Source organism: Pleurodeles waltl, chromosome 7 (genome assembly GCF_031143425.1).
Source record: "Pleurodeles waltl isolate 20211129_DDA chromosome 7, aPleWal1.hap1.20221129, whole genome shotgun sequence".
NCBI lineage: Eukaryota > Metazoa > Chordata > Amphibia > Caudata > Salamandridae > Pleurodeles > Pleurodeles waltl.
The window spans coordinates 977,957,783-977,977,323 of NC_090446.1; positions in this window are offsets into that span (position 1 = coordinate 977,957,783).

Sequence of the window (19,541 nt, forward strand, 5' to 3'; positions counted from 1 at the left end):
CAATAAAACACTGGGGCAAATGACAAAGTCATAAACCCCCAGATAAAGTTAGAGATTTAGACAGCTTATACAACTGTGGGTTTGTCTCTTTTGCTAGGAGCACTGGCTTGGACAACTGGGGAATGGCAACATCATGAAAGAGTCGAGGGGTATTGTGTATGTCGGGGACAGACAGAGCATCAGCCTGGGCTTCACTTGTCACATTTCTTTGTCACTATTGTTTAGATGTGTTTTCCAGAAAAACTGCCCAATTTTCAGAGGCTGCATATATCGGAATGCTGGTGGTATCACATTGAATCCCCTGTGTAAATTGATTTATTAAACATTCAGTAATTGTTCAAGCTTAGTAAATCCTTCAACAGTACGGATTGTTACGATGATTTCCATCAGAAGGCAATGATAAAATTACTTGTAATCTTCATTAGTCTGAATCAGGGTCTTCCTCGTTACAGTCCACTATGGCCCTCATTATGAGGCGATCTTGAGGCCGCCGGCCCCGCGGTGGCAGTCAGACCGCTGGACTCCAGTCGACCACCACATTACAACCCCATAGGGAACAAGGTTCCTGATGGGCTGATGGCGGGTCGACTTGTGGTCAGCCATGGCAGCGCTGAACTCAGCATCGCCATGCTGATCACAACTCCTGTTTCCTCCAGCCTTTCCATGGCGGGGACCCTGCCGTGGAAAAGCAGACTGAAGCACAGCACAGGGAGCCACAGGAGGGCCTCTGCTCTGCCCATGCCCACGATTTTTAATTGGTGAGAAAAAATATAGTTAGAAACATAATAAAATACATAGTTACATTAAAATATTAATATTGTTTTAGTTTCCTTTATAAATACCATTATTATAGAGTTAAAGTTGTTTAAAAATATTAAAGAACAGAAAACATAAATAAAATGTTAACATTTACATTTATAAATTAATGTTGCAATAATGTGATAAAGTATTTTTTCCTCTATGCTTCATTGTAAAAAAAACATTTTATTTGTCTTAAGTTGCCATTTGTATTTCCTGTAAGAAAGAATGGAAGAGCGGTGTCTTTTTTGTTCATTTTGTCACAATTTTTCTCAAATTTGAACTGTATATGCCATCCATTGTTATTTTGGCATTCTTTGGAGCATAAGTACTCACAAACATTTTCTCAGGGGCCAAAAGTATGGTCTGTGATGTAACCGATGGGCTCAACGATGCTAGCGAGATGTTGGTTGGGCAGGGTGGGGATTGGAGGTTGGATGGATGGAGGGAAAGCGAAGCATATACATCTAGTGACTGAATTGCACAATATGTCCCTAAAAAACTGATATTCTTCCCAGCTCCCCACTTGACCAAATAGTATGATTCTAGGCAATTATGTTATTTAATTTTCCCTCCTTTTTCTTTATTATCACTTATATGAAAACCTCGAAATACATAACTTCAGGATGTGCATGGTAAAAAACGTTCTCTTGTGTTTGATTTAATAAATATAATGTTATTCATGTACAAAATGAACCGAGCCACCTAAAGAATGCACATTACAACTGACTTGCCTCTTTAGTTTGCTTTTGGCTTTGTTGTCTGGGTGGGGGAAGAATATGTTTCTAAATTCATGTTTGACAACTATCACTTTAAAATAATAAATTTCAATTCACTGATAAAATCTACTGTACCAAGGTGAAAAGGTTCTGCATGTCGAGACATTATCATATTTTTACACTTTTGCTGCAAGATGTCTTTAAAAATGAAGGTGTTTCTAATGTTACCTGTGCAGGACTCATTAGTTACTTCTTTATTTAACACCAATTAATCTTTAAGTAAGTGCTTGCCTGTTTTGTTAATGTTTTTTGTGTGTGCTGAATCATGCAAACAGCAGCCAATGCTGCTGTTGACCTGGGGGCCGCATGTTAAGGTCAAGAGGGCTGCATGCGATCCCTGGGCCATACTTTGAGTATCAATGCTTTAAAGTATAGTGGTTTAGTGTAGAAGAATACCATTTTGTGGTTCACGTAAGACTTTTTAAAACTTGTTTTAATTTTCTAGTGGGATAAATGTATTGTAATTTTAGAGGTATTAAGGGTTGTAAGTTACATTTTATATGAGGTTTGTACTATTTGTTGGTCTTTCTACCATTTTCTGTAACATAAGTTACAGAAGTTTGGTGACTGTCTGCATTAAAGTAAAAGTGCTTCCTTTTTTATTTTTCTTAGAAAGGGTGGTCCTGAGGTCTCCCACACTTTCTCTTTTGTTTGGTTTTCCATGTAGTGTTTCTTTTTTTAAGTATTTTGAGTTGGAGTTCTGGATAGGTTATGTTTGGATAAAGGACCTTAGAGCTACATAGGTGACATCCTTTTTTAATTTTAAGATCTGGAAGTTTGGGCATCTCTGAGAATAAAATAATGACATTCTTCCTTTTGGTTTTCCGGGAAGCATTTGTTTTTTTAGTGCACTGGGGTTGGATGGATTTGGTACTCTGTATTTATTTTCAAAAGAAAAATGATTGTATCACAAACCATGAGGTTCTCTCCTTACATTATTTTTATTATTGAACTGCTATTTATATCAGCAGGAAAGATGTTCAAGAGTGTATTTTGATGGTGTGGAAGGTTCTGGGAGGAATATTTCCAAATTAGGATTTATTTCAGATGATATTTAGGGGTGCTAGTTTAAATGGTGTTAGTATTGTAAAGTATAACCTGTCAGTTCTTAGTATTCTACACCCGGAATTGCAACAAATTGGCACATTTTTTTCAATAATTGTGCATTGTTATACTAAAAAAATGTAGAGGGTAGTGGTCCTAAAATTGATTGTGTTAGTTTAATTTCCTAGAAACTACTGTTTTGTAGAATTTCATGGAAATTATATAATGTAGGGTGAGTTTTTTTCAGTGAAAATTCCAAAAGATGAACACAAGATAAGGCAATAGCGGACCTTTAACTCACACATCCACTATAGAGTCTTAGTATAATCATTAGTTGATTAAGTATTTGAGGTCTTGAACTAATAAAGAATCTGTTGTTTAAAGGTTCTTCACTTACATGCTTTTGTCAACCACATATTGTGGTACGCATTAGTAGCAGAAATCTTAATACAAGTTTGGGCAGCAAGATGAGCGTTTGATTACAACAATTTAAAATAAGCTGAGCCTGAGTAAGTATGTAAGCTCCATATAGGATTCCAATGCTTAATTTTATTTTTCATAAATATAAATGCAACTTATACAATTGTAAATGATGATAAAAGCAGCCAACATGTTTTGTCAGGTTAGCTTCATTGAGGAGGCAACAAGAATTTTGAAATACAAGGTAAGCTTTTTACTCTTGTAGTAAACAATATAAAAGCCTACCTTATTAATTCTCAAGTGTGTTATATTAATTTTTCATTGATAACAATCATAAACTACACGATAAAGGTCACTCAGCCCATGAAGTAAGAGATTTATACTGTAATACCATACCATAGTGGTGCAAAAGGGAAATTAGTGTACATTCTGAAAACACTTAGGGTCTGATTTAGAGTTTGGTGGACAGAGGACTGTGTCGCAAGTGTAACACAGTACCATGTCTGCAATACTTGTAGTCTGCCCACCTCATTTAGAGATGGGTGAACCATAAACGGGGAGCTCTATCAACCGAGTAGAGGCTGTCAGAGGAAGGGCATTACAATGCCTGCCCTATTTTGGGTCGGAGACTGTGCTGTGAGAAATGGTGACCCCCGTATGCCAGTGGGGTCAGCAGGAGCATGAAGAACTGTGACTTTAAAAAAAGAAAGGGATACCCCCTCAACTTAAATTAAGGTTTGGAATTAGGTTGAACAACAAAAATCAAAAAAGTAATATCTTGCTTAACCCAATTATATCATTCAATGGAAACAAATCCTAAGTGGGTAGAAATATAAGACAATCTTACAATTTGACTCCCTTAAACAGAAAATGTATTTTCTAATAAGTTTAAGAAAACTTCCCATCTCATTATATTTTTAAATTTCATTTTTTGATTATCTGAAAAAGTATTATTACATATTAAAAATATGCTTACAATGAATTCATAAATTCATAAATCAAACACAGTAAATAAATATAGAAAAAACTGTACAATATCACAAATATCTCTACAGTGTCGTACCCCACTTACATACCCAAACATTCCTTCCTCACTCGACCTTCAAAACACCCGGTCCAACATTGCCCATTCATCAGTACAACAGGGACTGTTCTTCCTCTGCCTGAACTGTGACCGTGTCTGCCATCCCCCATTGGAGAAGTGAGTACGCTGTGGAAGCACCTGTGCATTACCACCTTGGTGAGGGACCAACAGGATCATCTCAACCAACCCCCACCGGGAGACAACCCGGACACGTACCCTAATTCTACTAACTAAATACTTCAAAAATGACAAACACTGCAAGACGAGGAAACTCTACCAGATTCTCTAACCAGACTCTTAAAAATTGAATATACACATCGCAACAGCTGCCTAACCAAGGAAGTAAAACTTATATTTAAACTAAAACTAACTTGTGAATAAACTTAAATATGTAAAATGGCAAATAATTAACAAAACACTCTCCAACTACTATCTCTTTACGTGTAGTTCCTAAAAGAAAACAATAAGACTTTGAAAACTGGTAACCTGCCAGTACAAAACCTATCACAAACCAGCAAAAAGGTATAAGAGGAGGGTGTTTTGGGTGTAACGCCCCACTAAAAAATGTATTCTGATGTAAATAGTTGTGTACAAGTGCTTTCAGTCAGGTACGGTGTGTTGTCTATCCCATTTCACCTGGGATTTTGACATACACATAGACAAAAACACAAACACACTCGCTCTCTCGTCTGTTTTGAAGGTCTTAAAAATGTTGATTAGTTTGAAAAACATTGGGCCTAACAATAAGCACTCCCTCTTATGCCCCCCTGATGCCCTGATTGTTGGGAAATCTGAAGTTTACACTCCCCCAACTTACTGATCAAGCTCTGCCCATGCAACCTCTACAAACTAACAGCAAATAAATATTTAAAATTAAACTGAAGCCTTTTTTCTTCCAACAGAAAAGGAAACACCTATTCACATTACAACACTTCCAACGGAAAAGCTGCAAAACAGTGTGAAACATCTAAAAAGAACATACAGGCTAGTATATGAAATAGAACTAGTTGCATAATTTTATATGTAAATAACAAAGTTATAAACTGTGAAAAAGTATATTAATTTATACTGATAACCTACTTTTAGATGCAAAGACAGCAAGCAAAATATATAACATCACAAAAAGGAAAGCATTACTTAGTCACATGGGTTAGACCTATAACCAAGAAAGTGCATTGATAGAAAATGTTAATTGGAAATGTACCAAATATTATTTGAATGCATGCTATGGGAAGGCATAAACGATGATGTAATTCATGTGAGAGAGCAACGCTACCCCCAAATTTGACAGAAACAGAAGGAAGGGAGGTATTGTAGGGTATAAAAGAGACAAACAATAGCTCCCAGGAACCTAGAACCAAAATCCTAAAAGAAATATTGCCTACAGTCCTTTAGCACATCACAGAGCAACTACCACCAATCCCCACTTTAAAACGTTTAATTGCACGAACGAATAAAGCTACCAGCGATACTCTTCCTGCCCCTAGAAGGTACTAAGGCATAGAAATACATGGCCATTTAACAATCATACATGATGAGGAACCTTTCATTTTATATGACAATATAAACAATGAAAAATTAATTCTAGTATTCTCTGTAGCAAATAATGTACTAAAACTAAGACATGGTCAAACCTGAATGATGGATGGGACCTTCAAACTGTCTCCCAAAACATTCACTCAGATATTCACCATATATGGTGGATAGCAAAACACAAATATCCCTTTTAAATATGGCATACCACCAAATAAACAAAGCAGCACCGACTACAAACTCTTAATTCACATTAAACATAGAACAAGTCACTACTACCCTCTCTATTAATAATAAGAATCACTTTATTTGGTTGTATTTAGCAACCATAAAAGTACGTCAAAATACAAGTTAATCATTTACAGGAGTACCATAAAAACAGATAGTAGATAAATACGTAAAATGAATACGCCAATAAATAACATTTTGATAATACCAGTGACCGATCCATTTACGAAAACAATTCTATAAGAGAACCTAGTTCATCAATCAGTGACATTACAGTCATAAAGTGGATTTGATGGGACAAAATAAGGTGAATAACGTTATGGTGACCCTATAAGTGCCGCAGAGATCAGTATATAAATACCTCGCCCACTGTAAGTCAGTGAAGTTAACTCAATGCTTCCATTAGATCAATAACACAGTGAAAAACTTGCCACAACCCAACAAATGGTATATTGATGGCTGTATAGACGTGAGGCTTCTTTGATTTGCCTAAGCTTGACGTATAATAATGATATAGAACTTTATTCGATTCTTAAGGCGAAGAAAGTCATAATAATAAAAGCATGATCCATTATAAAAACACCTAGAACTTATGTACATACCAGTTAAATGATTTTTAAATGCAGTGGACACACATTCAGTTAAAGCTCTTTCTAACTTTAAGTACGGAGCATAGATAATTTGCAAGGCCAAAACATATTTCAGTAGTCGGAAGGGTTTGTAGGAATAAGTAGGCTGGGCGACACTGGTGTATAAGCAAAGATCTTAGAAGAGTGTAGGAAGTTGGCTCTGTATGTGCTATTTCAAAGTAAGGAATAGCATGCACAGAGTCCAAGGGTTCCCCTTAGAGGTAAAATAGTGGTAACAATAGATAATACTAATGCTCTATTTTGTGGTAGTGTGGTCGAGCAGTAGGCTTATCCAAGGAGTAGTGTTAAGCATTTGTTGTACATACACATAGACAATAAATGAGGTACACACACTCGGGAGTTTCTTGTCGTCGTTGAAGCAGGGCAGTCCTCAGAGGATTCAGAGGTCGCTGGTCCCTTTGGAAGGCGTCGCTGGAGCAGAGTTCTTTGGAAGGCAGGAGACAGGCCGGTGAGTTCCTGGAGCCAAGGCAGTTGTTGTCTTCTGGTCTTCCTCTGCAGGGGTTTTCAGCTGGGCAGTCCTTCTTCTTGTTGTTGCAGGAATCTAATTTTCTAGGGTTCAGGGTAGCCCTTAAATACTAAATTTAAGGGCGTGTTTAGGTCTGGGGGGTTAGTAGCCAATGGCTACTAGCCCTGAGGGTGGGTACACCCTCTTTGTGCCTCCTCCCAAGGGGAGGGGGTCACATCCCTAATCCTATTGGGGGAATCCTCCATCTGCAAGATGGAGGATTTCTAAAAGTTAGAGTCACCTCAGCTCAGGACACCTTAGGGGCTGTCCTGACTGGCCAGTGACTCCTCCTTGTTGCTTTCTTTGTTCCCTCCAGCCTTGCCGCCAAAAGTGGGGGCCGTGGCCGGAGGGGGCGGGCAACTCCACTAAGCTGGAGTGCCCTGCTGGGCTGTGACAAAGGGGTGAGCCTTTGAGGCTCACCGCCAGGTGTCACAGCTCCTGCCTGGGGGAGGTGTTAGCATCTCCACCCAGTGCAGGCTTTGTTACTGGCCTCAGAGTGACAAAGGCACTCTCCCCATGGGGCCAGCAACATGTCTCTAGTGTGGCAGGCTGCTGGAACCAGTCAGCCTACACAGATAGTCGGTTAAGTTTCAGGGGGCACCTCTAAGGTGCCCTCTGTGGTGTATTTTACAATAAAATGTACACTGGCATCAGTGTGCATTTATTGTGCTGAGAAGTTTGATACCAAACTTCCCAGTTTTCAGTGTAGCCATTATGGTGCTGTGGAGTTCGTGTAAAACAGACTCCCAGACCATATACTCTTATGGCTACCCTGCACTTACAATGTCTAAGGTTTTGCTTAGACACTGTAGGGGCACAGTGCTCATGCACTGTTACCCTCACCTATGGTATAGTGCACCCTGCCTTAGGGCTGTAAGGCCTGCTAGAGGGGTGTCTTACCTATACTGCATAGGCAGTGAGAGGCTGGCATGGCACCCTGAGGGGAGTGCCATGTCGACTTACTCATTTTGTTCTCACTAGCACCCACAAGCTGGTAAGCAGTGGGTCTGTGCTGAGTGAGGGGTCTCTAGGGTGGCATAAGACATGCTGCAGCCCTTAGAGACCTTTCCTGGCATCAGGGCCCTTGGTACCAGAGGTACCAGTTACAAGGGACTTATCTGGATGCCAGGGTGTGCCAATTGTGGAATCAATGGTACATTTTAGGTGAAAGAACATTGGTGCTGGGGCCTGGTTAGCAGGGTCCCAGCACACTTCTCAGTCAAGTCAGCATCAGTATCAGGCAAAAAGTGGGGGGGTAACTGCAACAGGGAGCCATTTCTTTACAAAGAGGCATTCCGAATTGCTTCCTCTGTCTGACGTACAGTTTGAAAAATAGGACTACATGGATTGTAGTGAGACAAGGGCAATTATTTAATTCATTCATTGTGGGAAAGCTAACCAGATGATGAAACTTGTGCAGTCTTAAATAAGTGTGAACAAACCGATGCCTGGGGTTCATGTCATGCATTAAATTAGGCTCCATTCCATCCACAGTCTGCATCAATTGGTTCCTCAAAAAACTGGGTTTTTGTGATTCTGTGGACCACCTATGGTCCACCAGAAAAATTAGACACTCCCTTCTCAGGTCTTTTCTGCTTAATGCTTCCAAAAATTCGGGCATCTCATAATATTCTGGATGGCCCCAATCATTGAGAAAATTCCTAATATACATCAGCCAAGGGATTCTCAAAGAGAATCTTAGGTCTATACAATCTCTCAAAATAACGCAGTTTTGATCCACGTGTTCCGACGACCAGAATTTATTCCATAAAAGTACTGTCTGTACCCTTTTTAGGTCTGTAATGTAAGTAGCCGCCAATTCTGTCTCACACACAAATGATGAAGTCGCTTTTGGGATGGCTAAGAGGGATTTCAAGAAATCATTTTCCGCTGTTTGCAGCGCATTGCTCTTTGTATGTCCCCATATCCCTGCCCCATGCATGGCAGTGGGAACGTATTTTGCTCTGTATATTTTTAACATATCTTTGGGGGTAATCGTCCCCACCCACCTAGAGAAGTTTCTCATAGCCATGTTAGTTTTTATAAACTGTAGTTTCCTAGTGTTTGTGCATTGCTTCCAAGTACCTTCTCGAATAAGATTCCCAAATATGAGAATGTTGCTGTGGTGTTGATTTTTTAGCCATTAATTGTAATATCGCAACTCTTAGCTGTCTTATGGCCACATTTCATTACATATGTTTTGGAACGTTTTAAGACCTAGGTAAGACATGAAGCTAACTAAAGTTGTTAGGAGTCGCTGAAGAGCCAGTGGAGTTCGTGCCAAAAGGATGGCATCCTCAGCATATAGGATGGCCGGTATCGCCCGGTGACCAATCTGGGGGAGATCCTTACATTTATTTACTAGCTCTATCTCAAGGTTATTTATATAAGGAAAATAGAAACAGCACTAGTACACAACCTTGTTGGACCCCTCTATTTACACAGAACGATCTAGTGCACTCCCCGTTTAACCCAAATCTGACCTTTGCTCTACATCCGGAATATAACTCTGTTATGAAATGAATTATTGTCGGGTCTACACCCAGATCTTTCAAAATAGACCATAATTTACTGTGGCAATGCAGTCAAAGGCTGAGGACAGATCTACGAAGGCCATGAATAACTTTCCTTTCTTGATTTTCGTGCATTTCCCGATTAGGATTAGGATATTTAAAGTTTAAATTCAGACCCTATTCCACCGTCCCTATCCCAGGATGAAAGCCGTATTGCAGATCTGACAGGATTTTGTTTCCGCCCATTCCTGTAATATGTTCAAAATAATCTGTCCTGCTATTTTTGCTAGTGAGTCGAGGAGCGAAATGGGTCTGCAGCGGGCAGGATTAAGGCGATCACCCTTTTTAACTATAGGCACAATGATGGACTCTTTGCAATTTGGAATGAACCTTGAGGTATAACATGCCCTCAGGACCAGAGTCAACAGAGGGCCCCAGAGTGGAATGTTAGACTTATACATGTCCATTGGGACACCATCAGGGCCTGGGGCTTTCCCATCCTTGCTTGCATTGACGGCCCCAACAAACTCTTCTATGCTAAACAGGAGTGTGATGATAAGGGAACTGTCCATATGGATGGTTTCATCCAGTGACGGAGTATACTGGTGCAGATCTATTTTGGAGCTGAAAAATAGTCAATTCACTCCTCCTCCGTTATGGCAATCTCTCTTCTGGGCGTTTCCATTGCCCTCAGCAATGGGGCATTAACTACCTTCAAGAATGCTACATTGTCATTTTTAAGACTCGCTTCATAGAGTGTTTTCCGGGGCTCTTCGTTTAGACATTCTTTTCGTTTGCTTACTGCGATCTTGTGCTCTTGTCTAAATGTATGAACCTCGTTCCTGCATCTGTGTGACTTACTTTGGACCTTCTTAAGGCTTTTATGGTCTGTAGTGCATGCCGAGTAAAACCAACCTTTGTTTTTGCAGTGTCCCAGCCTTCCCCTGCTAATGCCAAGATTATTTTGTACACCACGTATAACTGAGGTGTAAGCGCTAATGCGTTTTTGTGGGTGTACATCATCCTCTAGGCATACCTAAAGGCTTCAGCATGATCACTGATTAGCTGTTTCAGGAAGCCTTATGGTTCAATCTGTGACCAGCATAAGGAATACCCATTTCGTGATGCCAGTTCTACATTATTAAGCAGCTCAGGGGTTTCCTTCTGCCACCGTTTATCTGAGAATGGAGTGAGCTGCATACTCTGGGGATATTAATCATAATCTTTGAACAAACCAAGATTCAGACATTTTAAAAAATGTACCCTCACACAGCCATACAGGGCTGTTACTATTGTTTCAGTCACAGCATATTAAGAACCTCCAACAATCTGCACTAAGACCCTCATTATGACATTGGCGGTAAGTACTGCTTACCGCCATGCTGACTGCCGCCAACATACCGTCGCCATAGCGGATTACGGCTACCCATATTATGACACACACATAGCAATCCGTCACTATACAGCCACACACACCTGTCCGCCAGCCCAAAGGTCAGTGATACACTGGCGGTAGCAAAACCCACACCATTATGCTAACAGAACTACACCCACAGCTTTATGACCCACGAATCACTGCGGCAGACATTCGATGACGCTAAACCATTGGCAAGACATACCACTGCGCTCAAAATACACACACACACACACACACACAAAACAACACTACATTGGACAATTTGAATAACACACACCTGACACCCATACACACACCACACCCACACCACTATAAAACACACACCCACATTACCCACAACCCTTTACGACTAAAAACAATTGCCACAAGAGAGATAGCAAGACCACAGACAAGACCACAGCCAGACACACCTTCATCTATACACCATCCACGCACCTTACATCACACACCCCAACACATCACCCCACACACCCTCACCTCACACTACACCCATGGCACCACAACGACACCCCAGGTTCTCAGAGGAGCAGCTAAAGGTCATGGTGGAGGAAATCATCCGGGTAGAGCCACAGCTATTTGGAGCACAGGTGTAGCAGACATCCATTGCAAGGAAGATGGAGCTATGGCGGAGAATCGTGGACAGAGTCAACGCCGTGGGACAGCACCCCAGAACAAGGGATGACATCAGGAAGAGGTGGCACGACCTACGGGGGGAGGTGCGTTCCACAGCAGCAAGACACCAACTAGCTGTACAGAGGACTGGCAGTGGACTCCTCCCCCACAACTAACAACTTGGGAGGAGCAACTCTTGGCAATCATGCATCCTGAGGGCCTGGCAGGAGTAGGAGGAGGACTGGACTCTGGTAAGTCAAATATCTATTATTATCATCCCCGCTACCTGCATGCCATCACAAACCCCCACACTTAACCTCACTCCCATCACTCCACCAACTCACACACACACCCCACCATCACAACCCGCCCCTCCCAATACCAAGCCCTGCATGTAACACCAATGCACGGACCCCCATCACAGACCTGCATGGACACCCATCACTAAAGCATGCACACTAGAGAGAATCACCTAGCCCACCAAATAACTACTCACACAAGGCAAAGCTGTGAGGGCAATAACAACCATAGAGGGCAACACACCATGCACAAGAAGTCACACGCAGAATAACACTGCACTTCCATCCCCACAGGTCCCCCACCCAGCGTTGCCGAAGAGGAGTTGCCATCAACATCCAGTCCCACCCCCAGAAGAGGCCCACAGTGGTGACAGCAGCTCTGGACGCCTGGATCTGGATGAGCAACCTGGCCCATCAGGGACCTCCGGACAGTCGGTTACCCAGGCACAGTCCCATACCACCACAGAGCCTCCCTCCTCAGGAAACATCAGCACAGTACCCACTCAGCGGGCCCATACCTCTGTCCCCAGGACTCATCAATCAGCAGTGTGTCCACCACTACAGGGACCCCAAGCCACCCCACAAACACAGGATGATCAGGGGCCTGGGGTCAGTGGCAGTGGGCAAACGGTTCAGGGGACAGAGGCACAGGACAACAGGGAAGCTGGGAGGACTGCTGTACACCAGGGGGAGGACAGGCCCAGGGAACCGACTCTCCAGGAGGCACTCACCAAGATCCTGGGAGCATACCACCATTCCCAGGAGACGATGGGCCAGATACTTGACAAGGTACTGGAGACCCAGCGGCTGCAGGAGGGACAGTACCTGGGGGTCAGGGAGGACTTGAAGGACATCAACGCCACCCTGGTCACCATTGCAGGGGTGCTGGCAGACATGACCAACACCACGAGGGAAGCAGTGGCACACCAGCGGGCCCCTGACACTAGCCAAACCGATGAACAGCCTTCCACCTCCGCTGCTGCTAGTGGACAGGAGGCCCTGCCACAGGACTAACAGGCCACCAGCACCTCTCCCCCTGCAGAAGGCGAACCTGGTCCCTGCGATCCAGACAGAAGCCAGAGACTATTGCCAAGACCCCCACCAGTAAATAAGACTCTCCTGATTGTCACCCTTGTTTCCAACCTGTCCACCTTGAACTGCCATTGTTCAACTTCCTATGACCCCTTGGACAATGCACCTGTGATTCACATAGACTGGACTCTCTCCTGGACATTCCTCCACCATCACCCAAGCCCATTGCACATCCCTCTTAACTTAATGGCACTTAAATAAACAACATTTGAATAAATACAAGTATGGAGTTTGTCAAATGATTGAACTATGTATTCGTTTAGTAAGCTTTAAACACTGCAATACAACTGTACAGTAATGTATACATAGGAATGACCTGTAGTTGGCTGCAGTCAACACACCAGGAGCGATAGTGGGGCACAAATATCTGAGAATAGATATGCCAAAGGGTACAGTAAGTGCCCATAGAAGTGGGAAAATCAGCCTGCCAGTGACAATGTCAAACAAAAAACTTTCAATGAAAACTGAAGTTACAGTGTCTTACCCGTGTGTCATTGGAAGTATTGTCCTATTAATGCACTTCTGCTGTTCTCATCCTCTACCTCCCCATCTTCACTGCCCACAGGGTCCACTGCTGCCACACGGCCATCTCCAGCCGCATCCTCCTGCAGAAAAGGCACCTGTTGACGTAAGGTAGTGCAACATACACTATGCCACGATGAGCAGGCAGACCTTCTTGGGTGAGTAGTACAGGGATCCACCTGTTAGATGGAGGCAACAAAACCTGGCCTCCAGGAGGCCGAATGTCCTGTCTATGATTCTTCTTGTTCGCCCATGTGCCTCATTGTAACGTTCCTCTGCCCTTGTCCTGGAATTCATCACAGGGGTCAGTAGCCATGAGAGGTTTGGGTAACCAGAGTCACCTGCAAATATCGAGGGACAACTGTTAGACACACACTAACCCTTAGGGCCCACACCATACCCATACACCAACACCTACTGGGTGGGAACCAGGGCTCACCTATTATCCACAACCGGTGCCTCTGGAGATGAGCCACCACGTATGGTATGCTGCTATTCCTCAGGATAAAGGCATCATGCACAGACCCAGCATACTTTGCATTGACATGGGAGATGTACTGATCCACCAGGCACACTATCTGCACATTCATGGAGTGAAAGCTCTTTCGATTTCTGAACACCTGTTCTTTTCTCACAGGGGTAGGAGGGGTAGGGACAAATGCAATATGTGTATCATCAATAGCCCCAATAATGTTGGGGATATGTCCCATTGCATAGAAATCAGCTTTCACTGTGGCCTAATCCTCCACCTGGGGGAAAACAATGTAGTTGCGCATGTGTTTAATCAGGGCAGACAACACTCTGGTCAGCAGTATTGAGAACATTGGCTGAGACATTACTGCTGCCAAGCCCACTGTCACTTGGAAGGAGCCAGTTGCCAGGAAATGGATCACAGATAGGACTTGCACAAGAGGAGGGAATCCCGGTGGGCTGACGGACAGCAGATATCAGGTCAGGCTCCAATTGGGCACACAGCGCTGTGATTATGGCACTCTCCAGTCTATAGGTGAGGATAATGTGCCTGTCCTCCATTGTTGCCAAGTCCACCAGGGGCCTGTACACGGGGGGATGTCTCCATCTCCTATTCATCCGCAGCGCTTACAATCTAGGGGGTAAAACAGTGAGCAGCTGGTCAGTATTCCATATTTACAAACACTACACTGCATTGTGTGTTGTGACTGTTACAGTATATTGTTAGACAGACCCAAATGGTGCCTATGTGTACTGTGACGCAGTTAGGTGCCATGGCCTGCTCCCCCCCCGAAATGGCATCCGCCTGTCCTGTATGGAGGGACATGTGGAAATTAGGTAATTCCGCTGATGTTGTGCACCGTTGCGGGAGGCGGTCGAGAACCGCTGTGCAGCTCCTCATTGGATACCAGTGGGCCCTATGGGCTACAGTGACCAATAATGATGTACGCCGGCAGTGAAGGTACGCAACGCCGCGGACGTGACCGCCATTTGCTATCTGTTCACTAACTTGCTACCTGACTTTCAAGAGGAGAGGACCTACACTGAAAGTGCTGTTGTGACCTGTGTCTGGAACTGACCACAGCTCGTGTCACTGGGGAAAGGGCCCCTGCCTTCGCCACTGTGGAGTTGGAGAGACTGGTGGATGGGGTCCTACCCCAGTACCGAAGGCTGTATGGGCCTCCAGACCAACAGGTAAGTACACTGTGAGCACGATGCATGGGCATGAAAGTATGGAGTGCTGTGTGTGAGGGCCTCTTGTGGGGGGGATTGGTGGAAGGGCAATGGGCAGTATGCTGCATGTATGGTGGGCAATGTCTGTGCGTAAGGGGATGTGAGGGCTTTGGTTGGCCATGAGTGTAACAGGCAGAACAGTCTGACTGATACCTTTTCCTATGTGTATTTCTCTGCAGGTCAGCGCCCATCAAAAAAAGGGTATATGACGTGCCATCGCCAAGGACTTGCGGACCCTGGGGGTCTACGGCAGGCGGAGCACCCACTGCCGGAAACAGTGGGAGAACCTGAGATGCTGGGCATGGAAGACGGCGGAGGCCCAGTTAGGGGTGGCCTTCCAACAAGGAAGGGGTACCCGTCGAACCCTGACCACCCTCATGGCCGGCATACTGGTGGTGAACTACCCTGAGCTGGATGGGTGCGTGGGGCATCACATCAGCCACAAAGCGGTGAGTACAGTGCCCCAATATACTACTTGAGCGTGATGGGGTGGCATCCGGGTGGGGAATGTGGTGCTGTGGGTCCCTCTAGGCCAGGCCGGACATTGCAGGGTAGGTCCCATATTGGGTAGGGTCTGATGTAAACCTCCTCCAACCAAGATAGTAGGCATCCACTACTGGGCTGGGGTCTGTGGGTCTCAGGTATGCTGCAGTTGGTGTTAGGCATCCCTGTCCATGGGCTGGTGACTAGCATTGTGACTGTTAGTGCATTGCCTAGTGCGTAGGGCTGTTCCCTGTGTGTGTGTGTTGTGTATGCCAACAGTGGTGTTGTTGCCGCCATTGACCACAGGTATCCTTTGTCTCTCTCCCCCTTTTTGTTTTGTCACCCTGTCCTTATGTGCATTAGCATCATCTGGCGGAGTAGCAGAGGCACCGGTGACGGGGAGAGCTGCATCCCACAGGGCCCAGGAGGCCGAATCTACTGACGGTGAGGGCACCAGTGCGACGGAGGGTGATGGGAGCACCACAGCAGAGACTGGAGGGGACAGTTCTGACAGTGATACCTCCTCCGATGGAAGTTCCCTGGTGGTGGCGGACACCTCTGTGTCCACCCCAACTACAGGTAAAGCTGCCACCCCGTACCAGCACTGCCCTCCCAGCAGCCCCTCAGCGTGTTTCCCGTGCCCGCTCACCCAGGAGGGTGGGCATCTCCTTCGCCCCAGGCACCTCAGATCCTGCCCCAATTAGCCCTGCTGCCCTGAGTGAGGAGGGTATTGACCTCCTGTGATCCATCTCTTTTGGGCAGTCAACCATTGTGAATGCCATCCAGGGGCTGGCAGCCCATTTGCAACAAACAAATGCATTCCTGGAGGGCCTTCACTCTGGCATGGTGGCCCAACAGAGATCAATCCAGGCTCTGGCCTCCTCCCTGATGGCAGCCATTGTCCCTGTTTCTGGCCTCCTCCCCAATCTCCTCTAGCCAATCCCATTCCCCTCAACCCCAACCTATCCCAAGCACACAGGCAGACCAGCATGCACACAAGACAACACACAGGAGTGGTTCAGGCAAACCCAAGCACCACACATCATCCCACAGGCACTCACACAAACACCATCCAAATGCAGACATACCAACATCCACTGCCTCCACTGTGTTCCCCTCCTCCTCGTCCACCTCCCTCCCAGTTGCGTCTACACTCACACCTGCATGCACTACATCCTCATCCACTACCACCATCACGCCTATGACTACACGCCCCTCACTGGCAATCATCACCCCCACATCCATGCACACGTCCCCTGTGTCCTCTCCCACAGTGTCTGTGCCCCCTCCTCCCAAAGTACACAAATGCAAGCACTCAGGCACCTAACAGCTATCCACCTCACAACAGCATCCAGCCCATGCACCTGCACCCAAAATCAGCAGACAGACACCTCCTACAACCACTTCCTCTTCCTCCACTCCCAAACCTTCACCCTCTTCCCACCCCACTGTCCCAAAGAAGCTTTACCTCTCCACCGTTGACCTCTTCCCTACCACTCCCCCCGTCCTTCACGTCGGGCCAGGGTGGTCAGAACCCAGGCGAGCACCTCAGCCACCCAGTCCACAGCCACAGTAGTGTTGACAGCTACTGAAGGCAGGAGAGGATCCCGGGAACCAGGCAGCAACACTGAAAGGGTGCCTGCACCTGGTGCTTCAAGGAAGGGCAAGGAGGCACCACCAGCTGCGACAGGGAAGGGCAAGGAAGCACCACCAGCAGCGTCTAGGAAGGGCAAGGAGGCACCACCAGCTGCGACAGGGAAGCGCAAGGAGGTGAGAAAATGTACATAAAGTTAATCATACACCATAGCTGCTAGGCATCTGTTTATCTTTATTATGTTGCCATGTGCTCGACAACCCTCCTGAACTTTGATGATTGATCTTGTGCTCGCAGCCTTAGGCTGCAATCTGCTTATCGCTGCCATATTACTTTTTCCAATTACAGTTCAGAGAATTGTCATGCTTAATCAGTAACTGCCAGAACAGATTTGTACAGGTCGTTGCCACCTCCTGCCAGCTGCATCTGTACCTTCTCCCACCACACGTGTATCCCTGAAATATTCTGAAGGCCGCAGAGGACCTTGAATACGTTAGGGGTGGAGTTGTCCTCTGACTAAGCAGTTTTGAGTGTATATAAGGTTGGGTGCCCCAGAGTGAAGGGGCAGCCTCTGTAGGATAGTCACTTGACTGTCCTGGGACTCTGTATTAACTCGAGCTATAATCCATGTAATAAACTTCTCTTTATTCCTCCAGTTGGTGACTCCGCTTGATTTGTGTACTCTCTGCTAAACTGACCCTGAGGACAAGGGTGTCCCTCCACCGCTGGGAAGAAGACCCCGGGTGGGGGTCTAATCTTTGCTGGTTCCTCAGTTGGCGCCCGAACAGGGACCCGAGTCAGGCATCCAGGGGACCGACCAGGTGACGGAGGACTCACAATTGGATTTCCAAGGGAGGCGCCCCACACCAGATTCTGAGCTTCTTTCTCTGTCGTGGACCTGCGGATCTCCACTGTGTGTCTTCCAGCCGGCTCGACTTCTCCTGGCGCTGTCTGAATTCGGGTCTCTGTTTTCCGTGAACTACTGGAGTCCCCAACTGTTGGACTATAACAGAAGTGTCAGGTAAGGATGGGAGTTGAAAGATTCCTGTCTAAAAATAGGTCTGTGAGTATTGTACGGTTTCTATCGCTCTTTGCAAAGACCGACGTCAGTCGTAAGACTGACTTCAGTTGTCATTTAAGTATATATAGGAAGCAAAAGGCATATTTGCCACTCATTTGGTGTATTCAAACCACTGATGTAAGAATTTTTTTTTTTTAAATATACTGGAAGAATGCCAGCGTTCAGTTGTTTCAGGAAATTGTGTTGTTGTCTTTGCAGTAGGGACTCCCGCCTGGAGGAAACATGCCCCGCTCCTCCGGCCGGGACTCCGAATTATGATATATATGTTAAATATGGCATAGGTCCGATTATTTGGTCTGATATATGGAGAAAAAGAACCAAAGGTAGTTCTGATTTACAATGGCCTTTTCACAGGACATTTGATAAAGATAAATTAGACTATTTACAGGAACGTTTGTTTGTGACAAAAAGTAGACCAGGGATGTTTGATTCACTACGGACTTGGCAGAAAGAAGCAGACCAAAGACGTAGGAAGGCAGAGAAAGAATTACAGAGACATAAGACCAGGACGGTGACTGAAAAGGTATATGACTCTGACATAGCTGAACATCAACAGAAAATTTTAGAACATGACCGAAGGCTTCACTTACAAACTGATAAGTGTTACCCTTCCAGGACAGTAGTGGATAAGCCACAAGAGGAAGACCCCCTTTTAAATGATATGTTAGATAAACCCCCGTTATATACTCCACCAATATATCCTACACTACATCCTCAACCTGCACCAGGTGACCCTATTGTGCCACCCCCGGTTGGATCTCAGGCGAGTGCTCCGCCACCTACCACCACCCCTCCTGTCACCAGACCTATAGAGGATACACCCCGCCCGACTGTACCCACCCCTCGACTGGCCCCCGTTTGGCCCACCCCTGACTCCTGTTTAGACACCACACATACCCCCCGCTCCATGACCCCGCGAAAGCGCACCCTGCGCGGACACTTGTTCTCTAATTCACAAGAGGAAGATGTCATTGAAGAAATGACACGGAGGTGGATGACTAATTGGAATGACTATGGGGTCAGGGACATTGTCCACACTATGAAACAATGGGATAGTTTAGTTCAGTTACATGCAGCCACCCTTATGTGCAACATTATAATACAAGAATATGATATGAGGATGATGGTTCCTCAGCTCCCCCGGGACTGGTGGACCTCCGAAAATGCGCCTCTACTGGGCTGC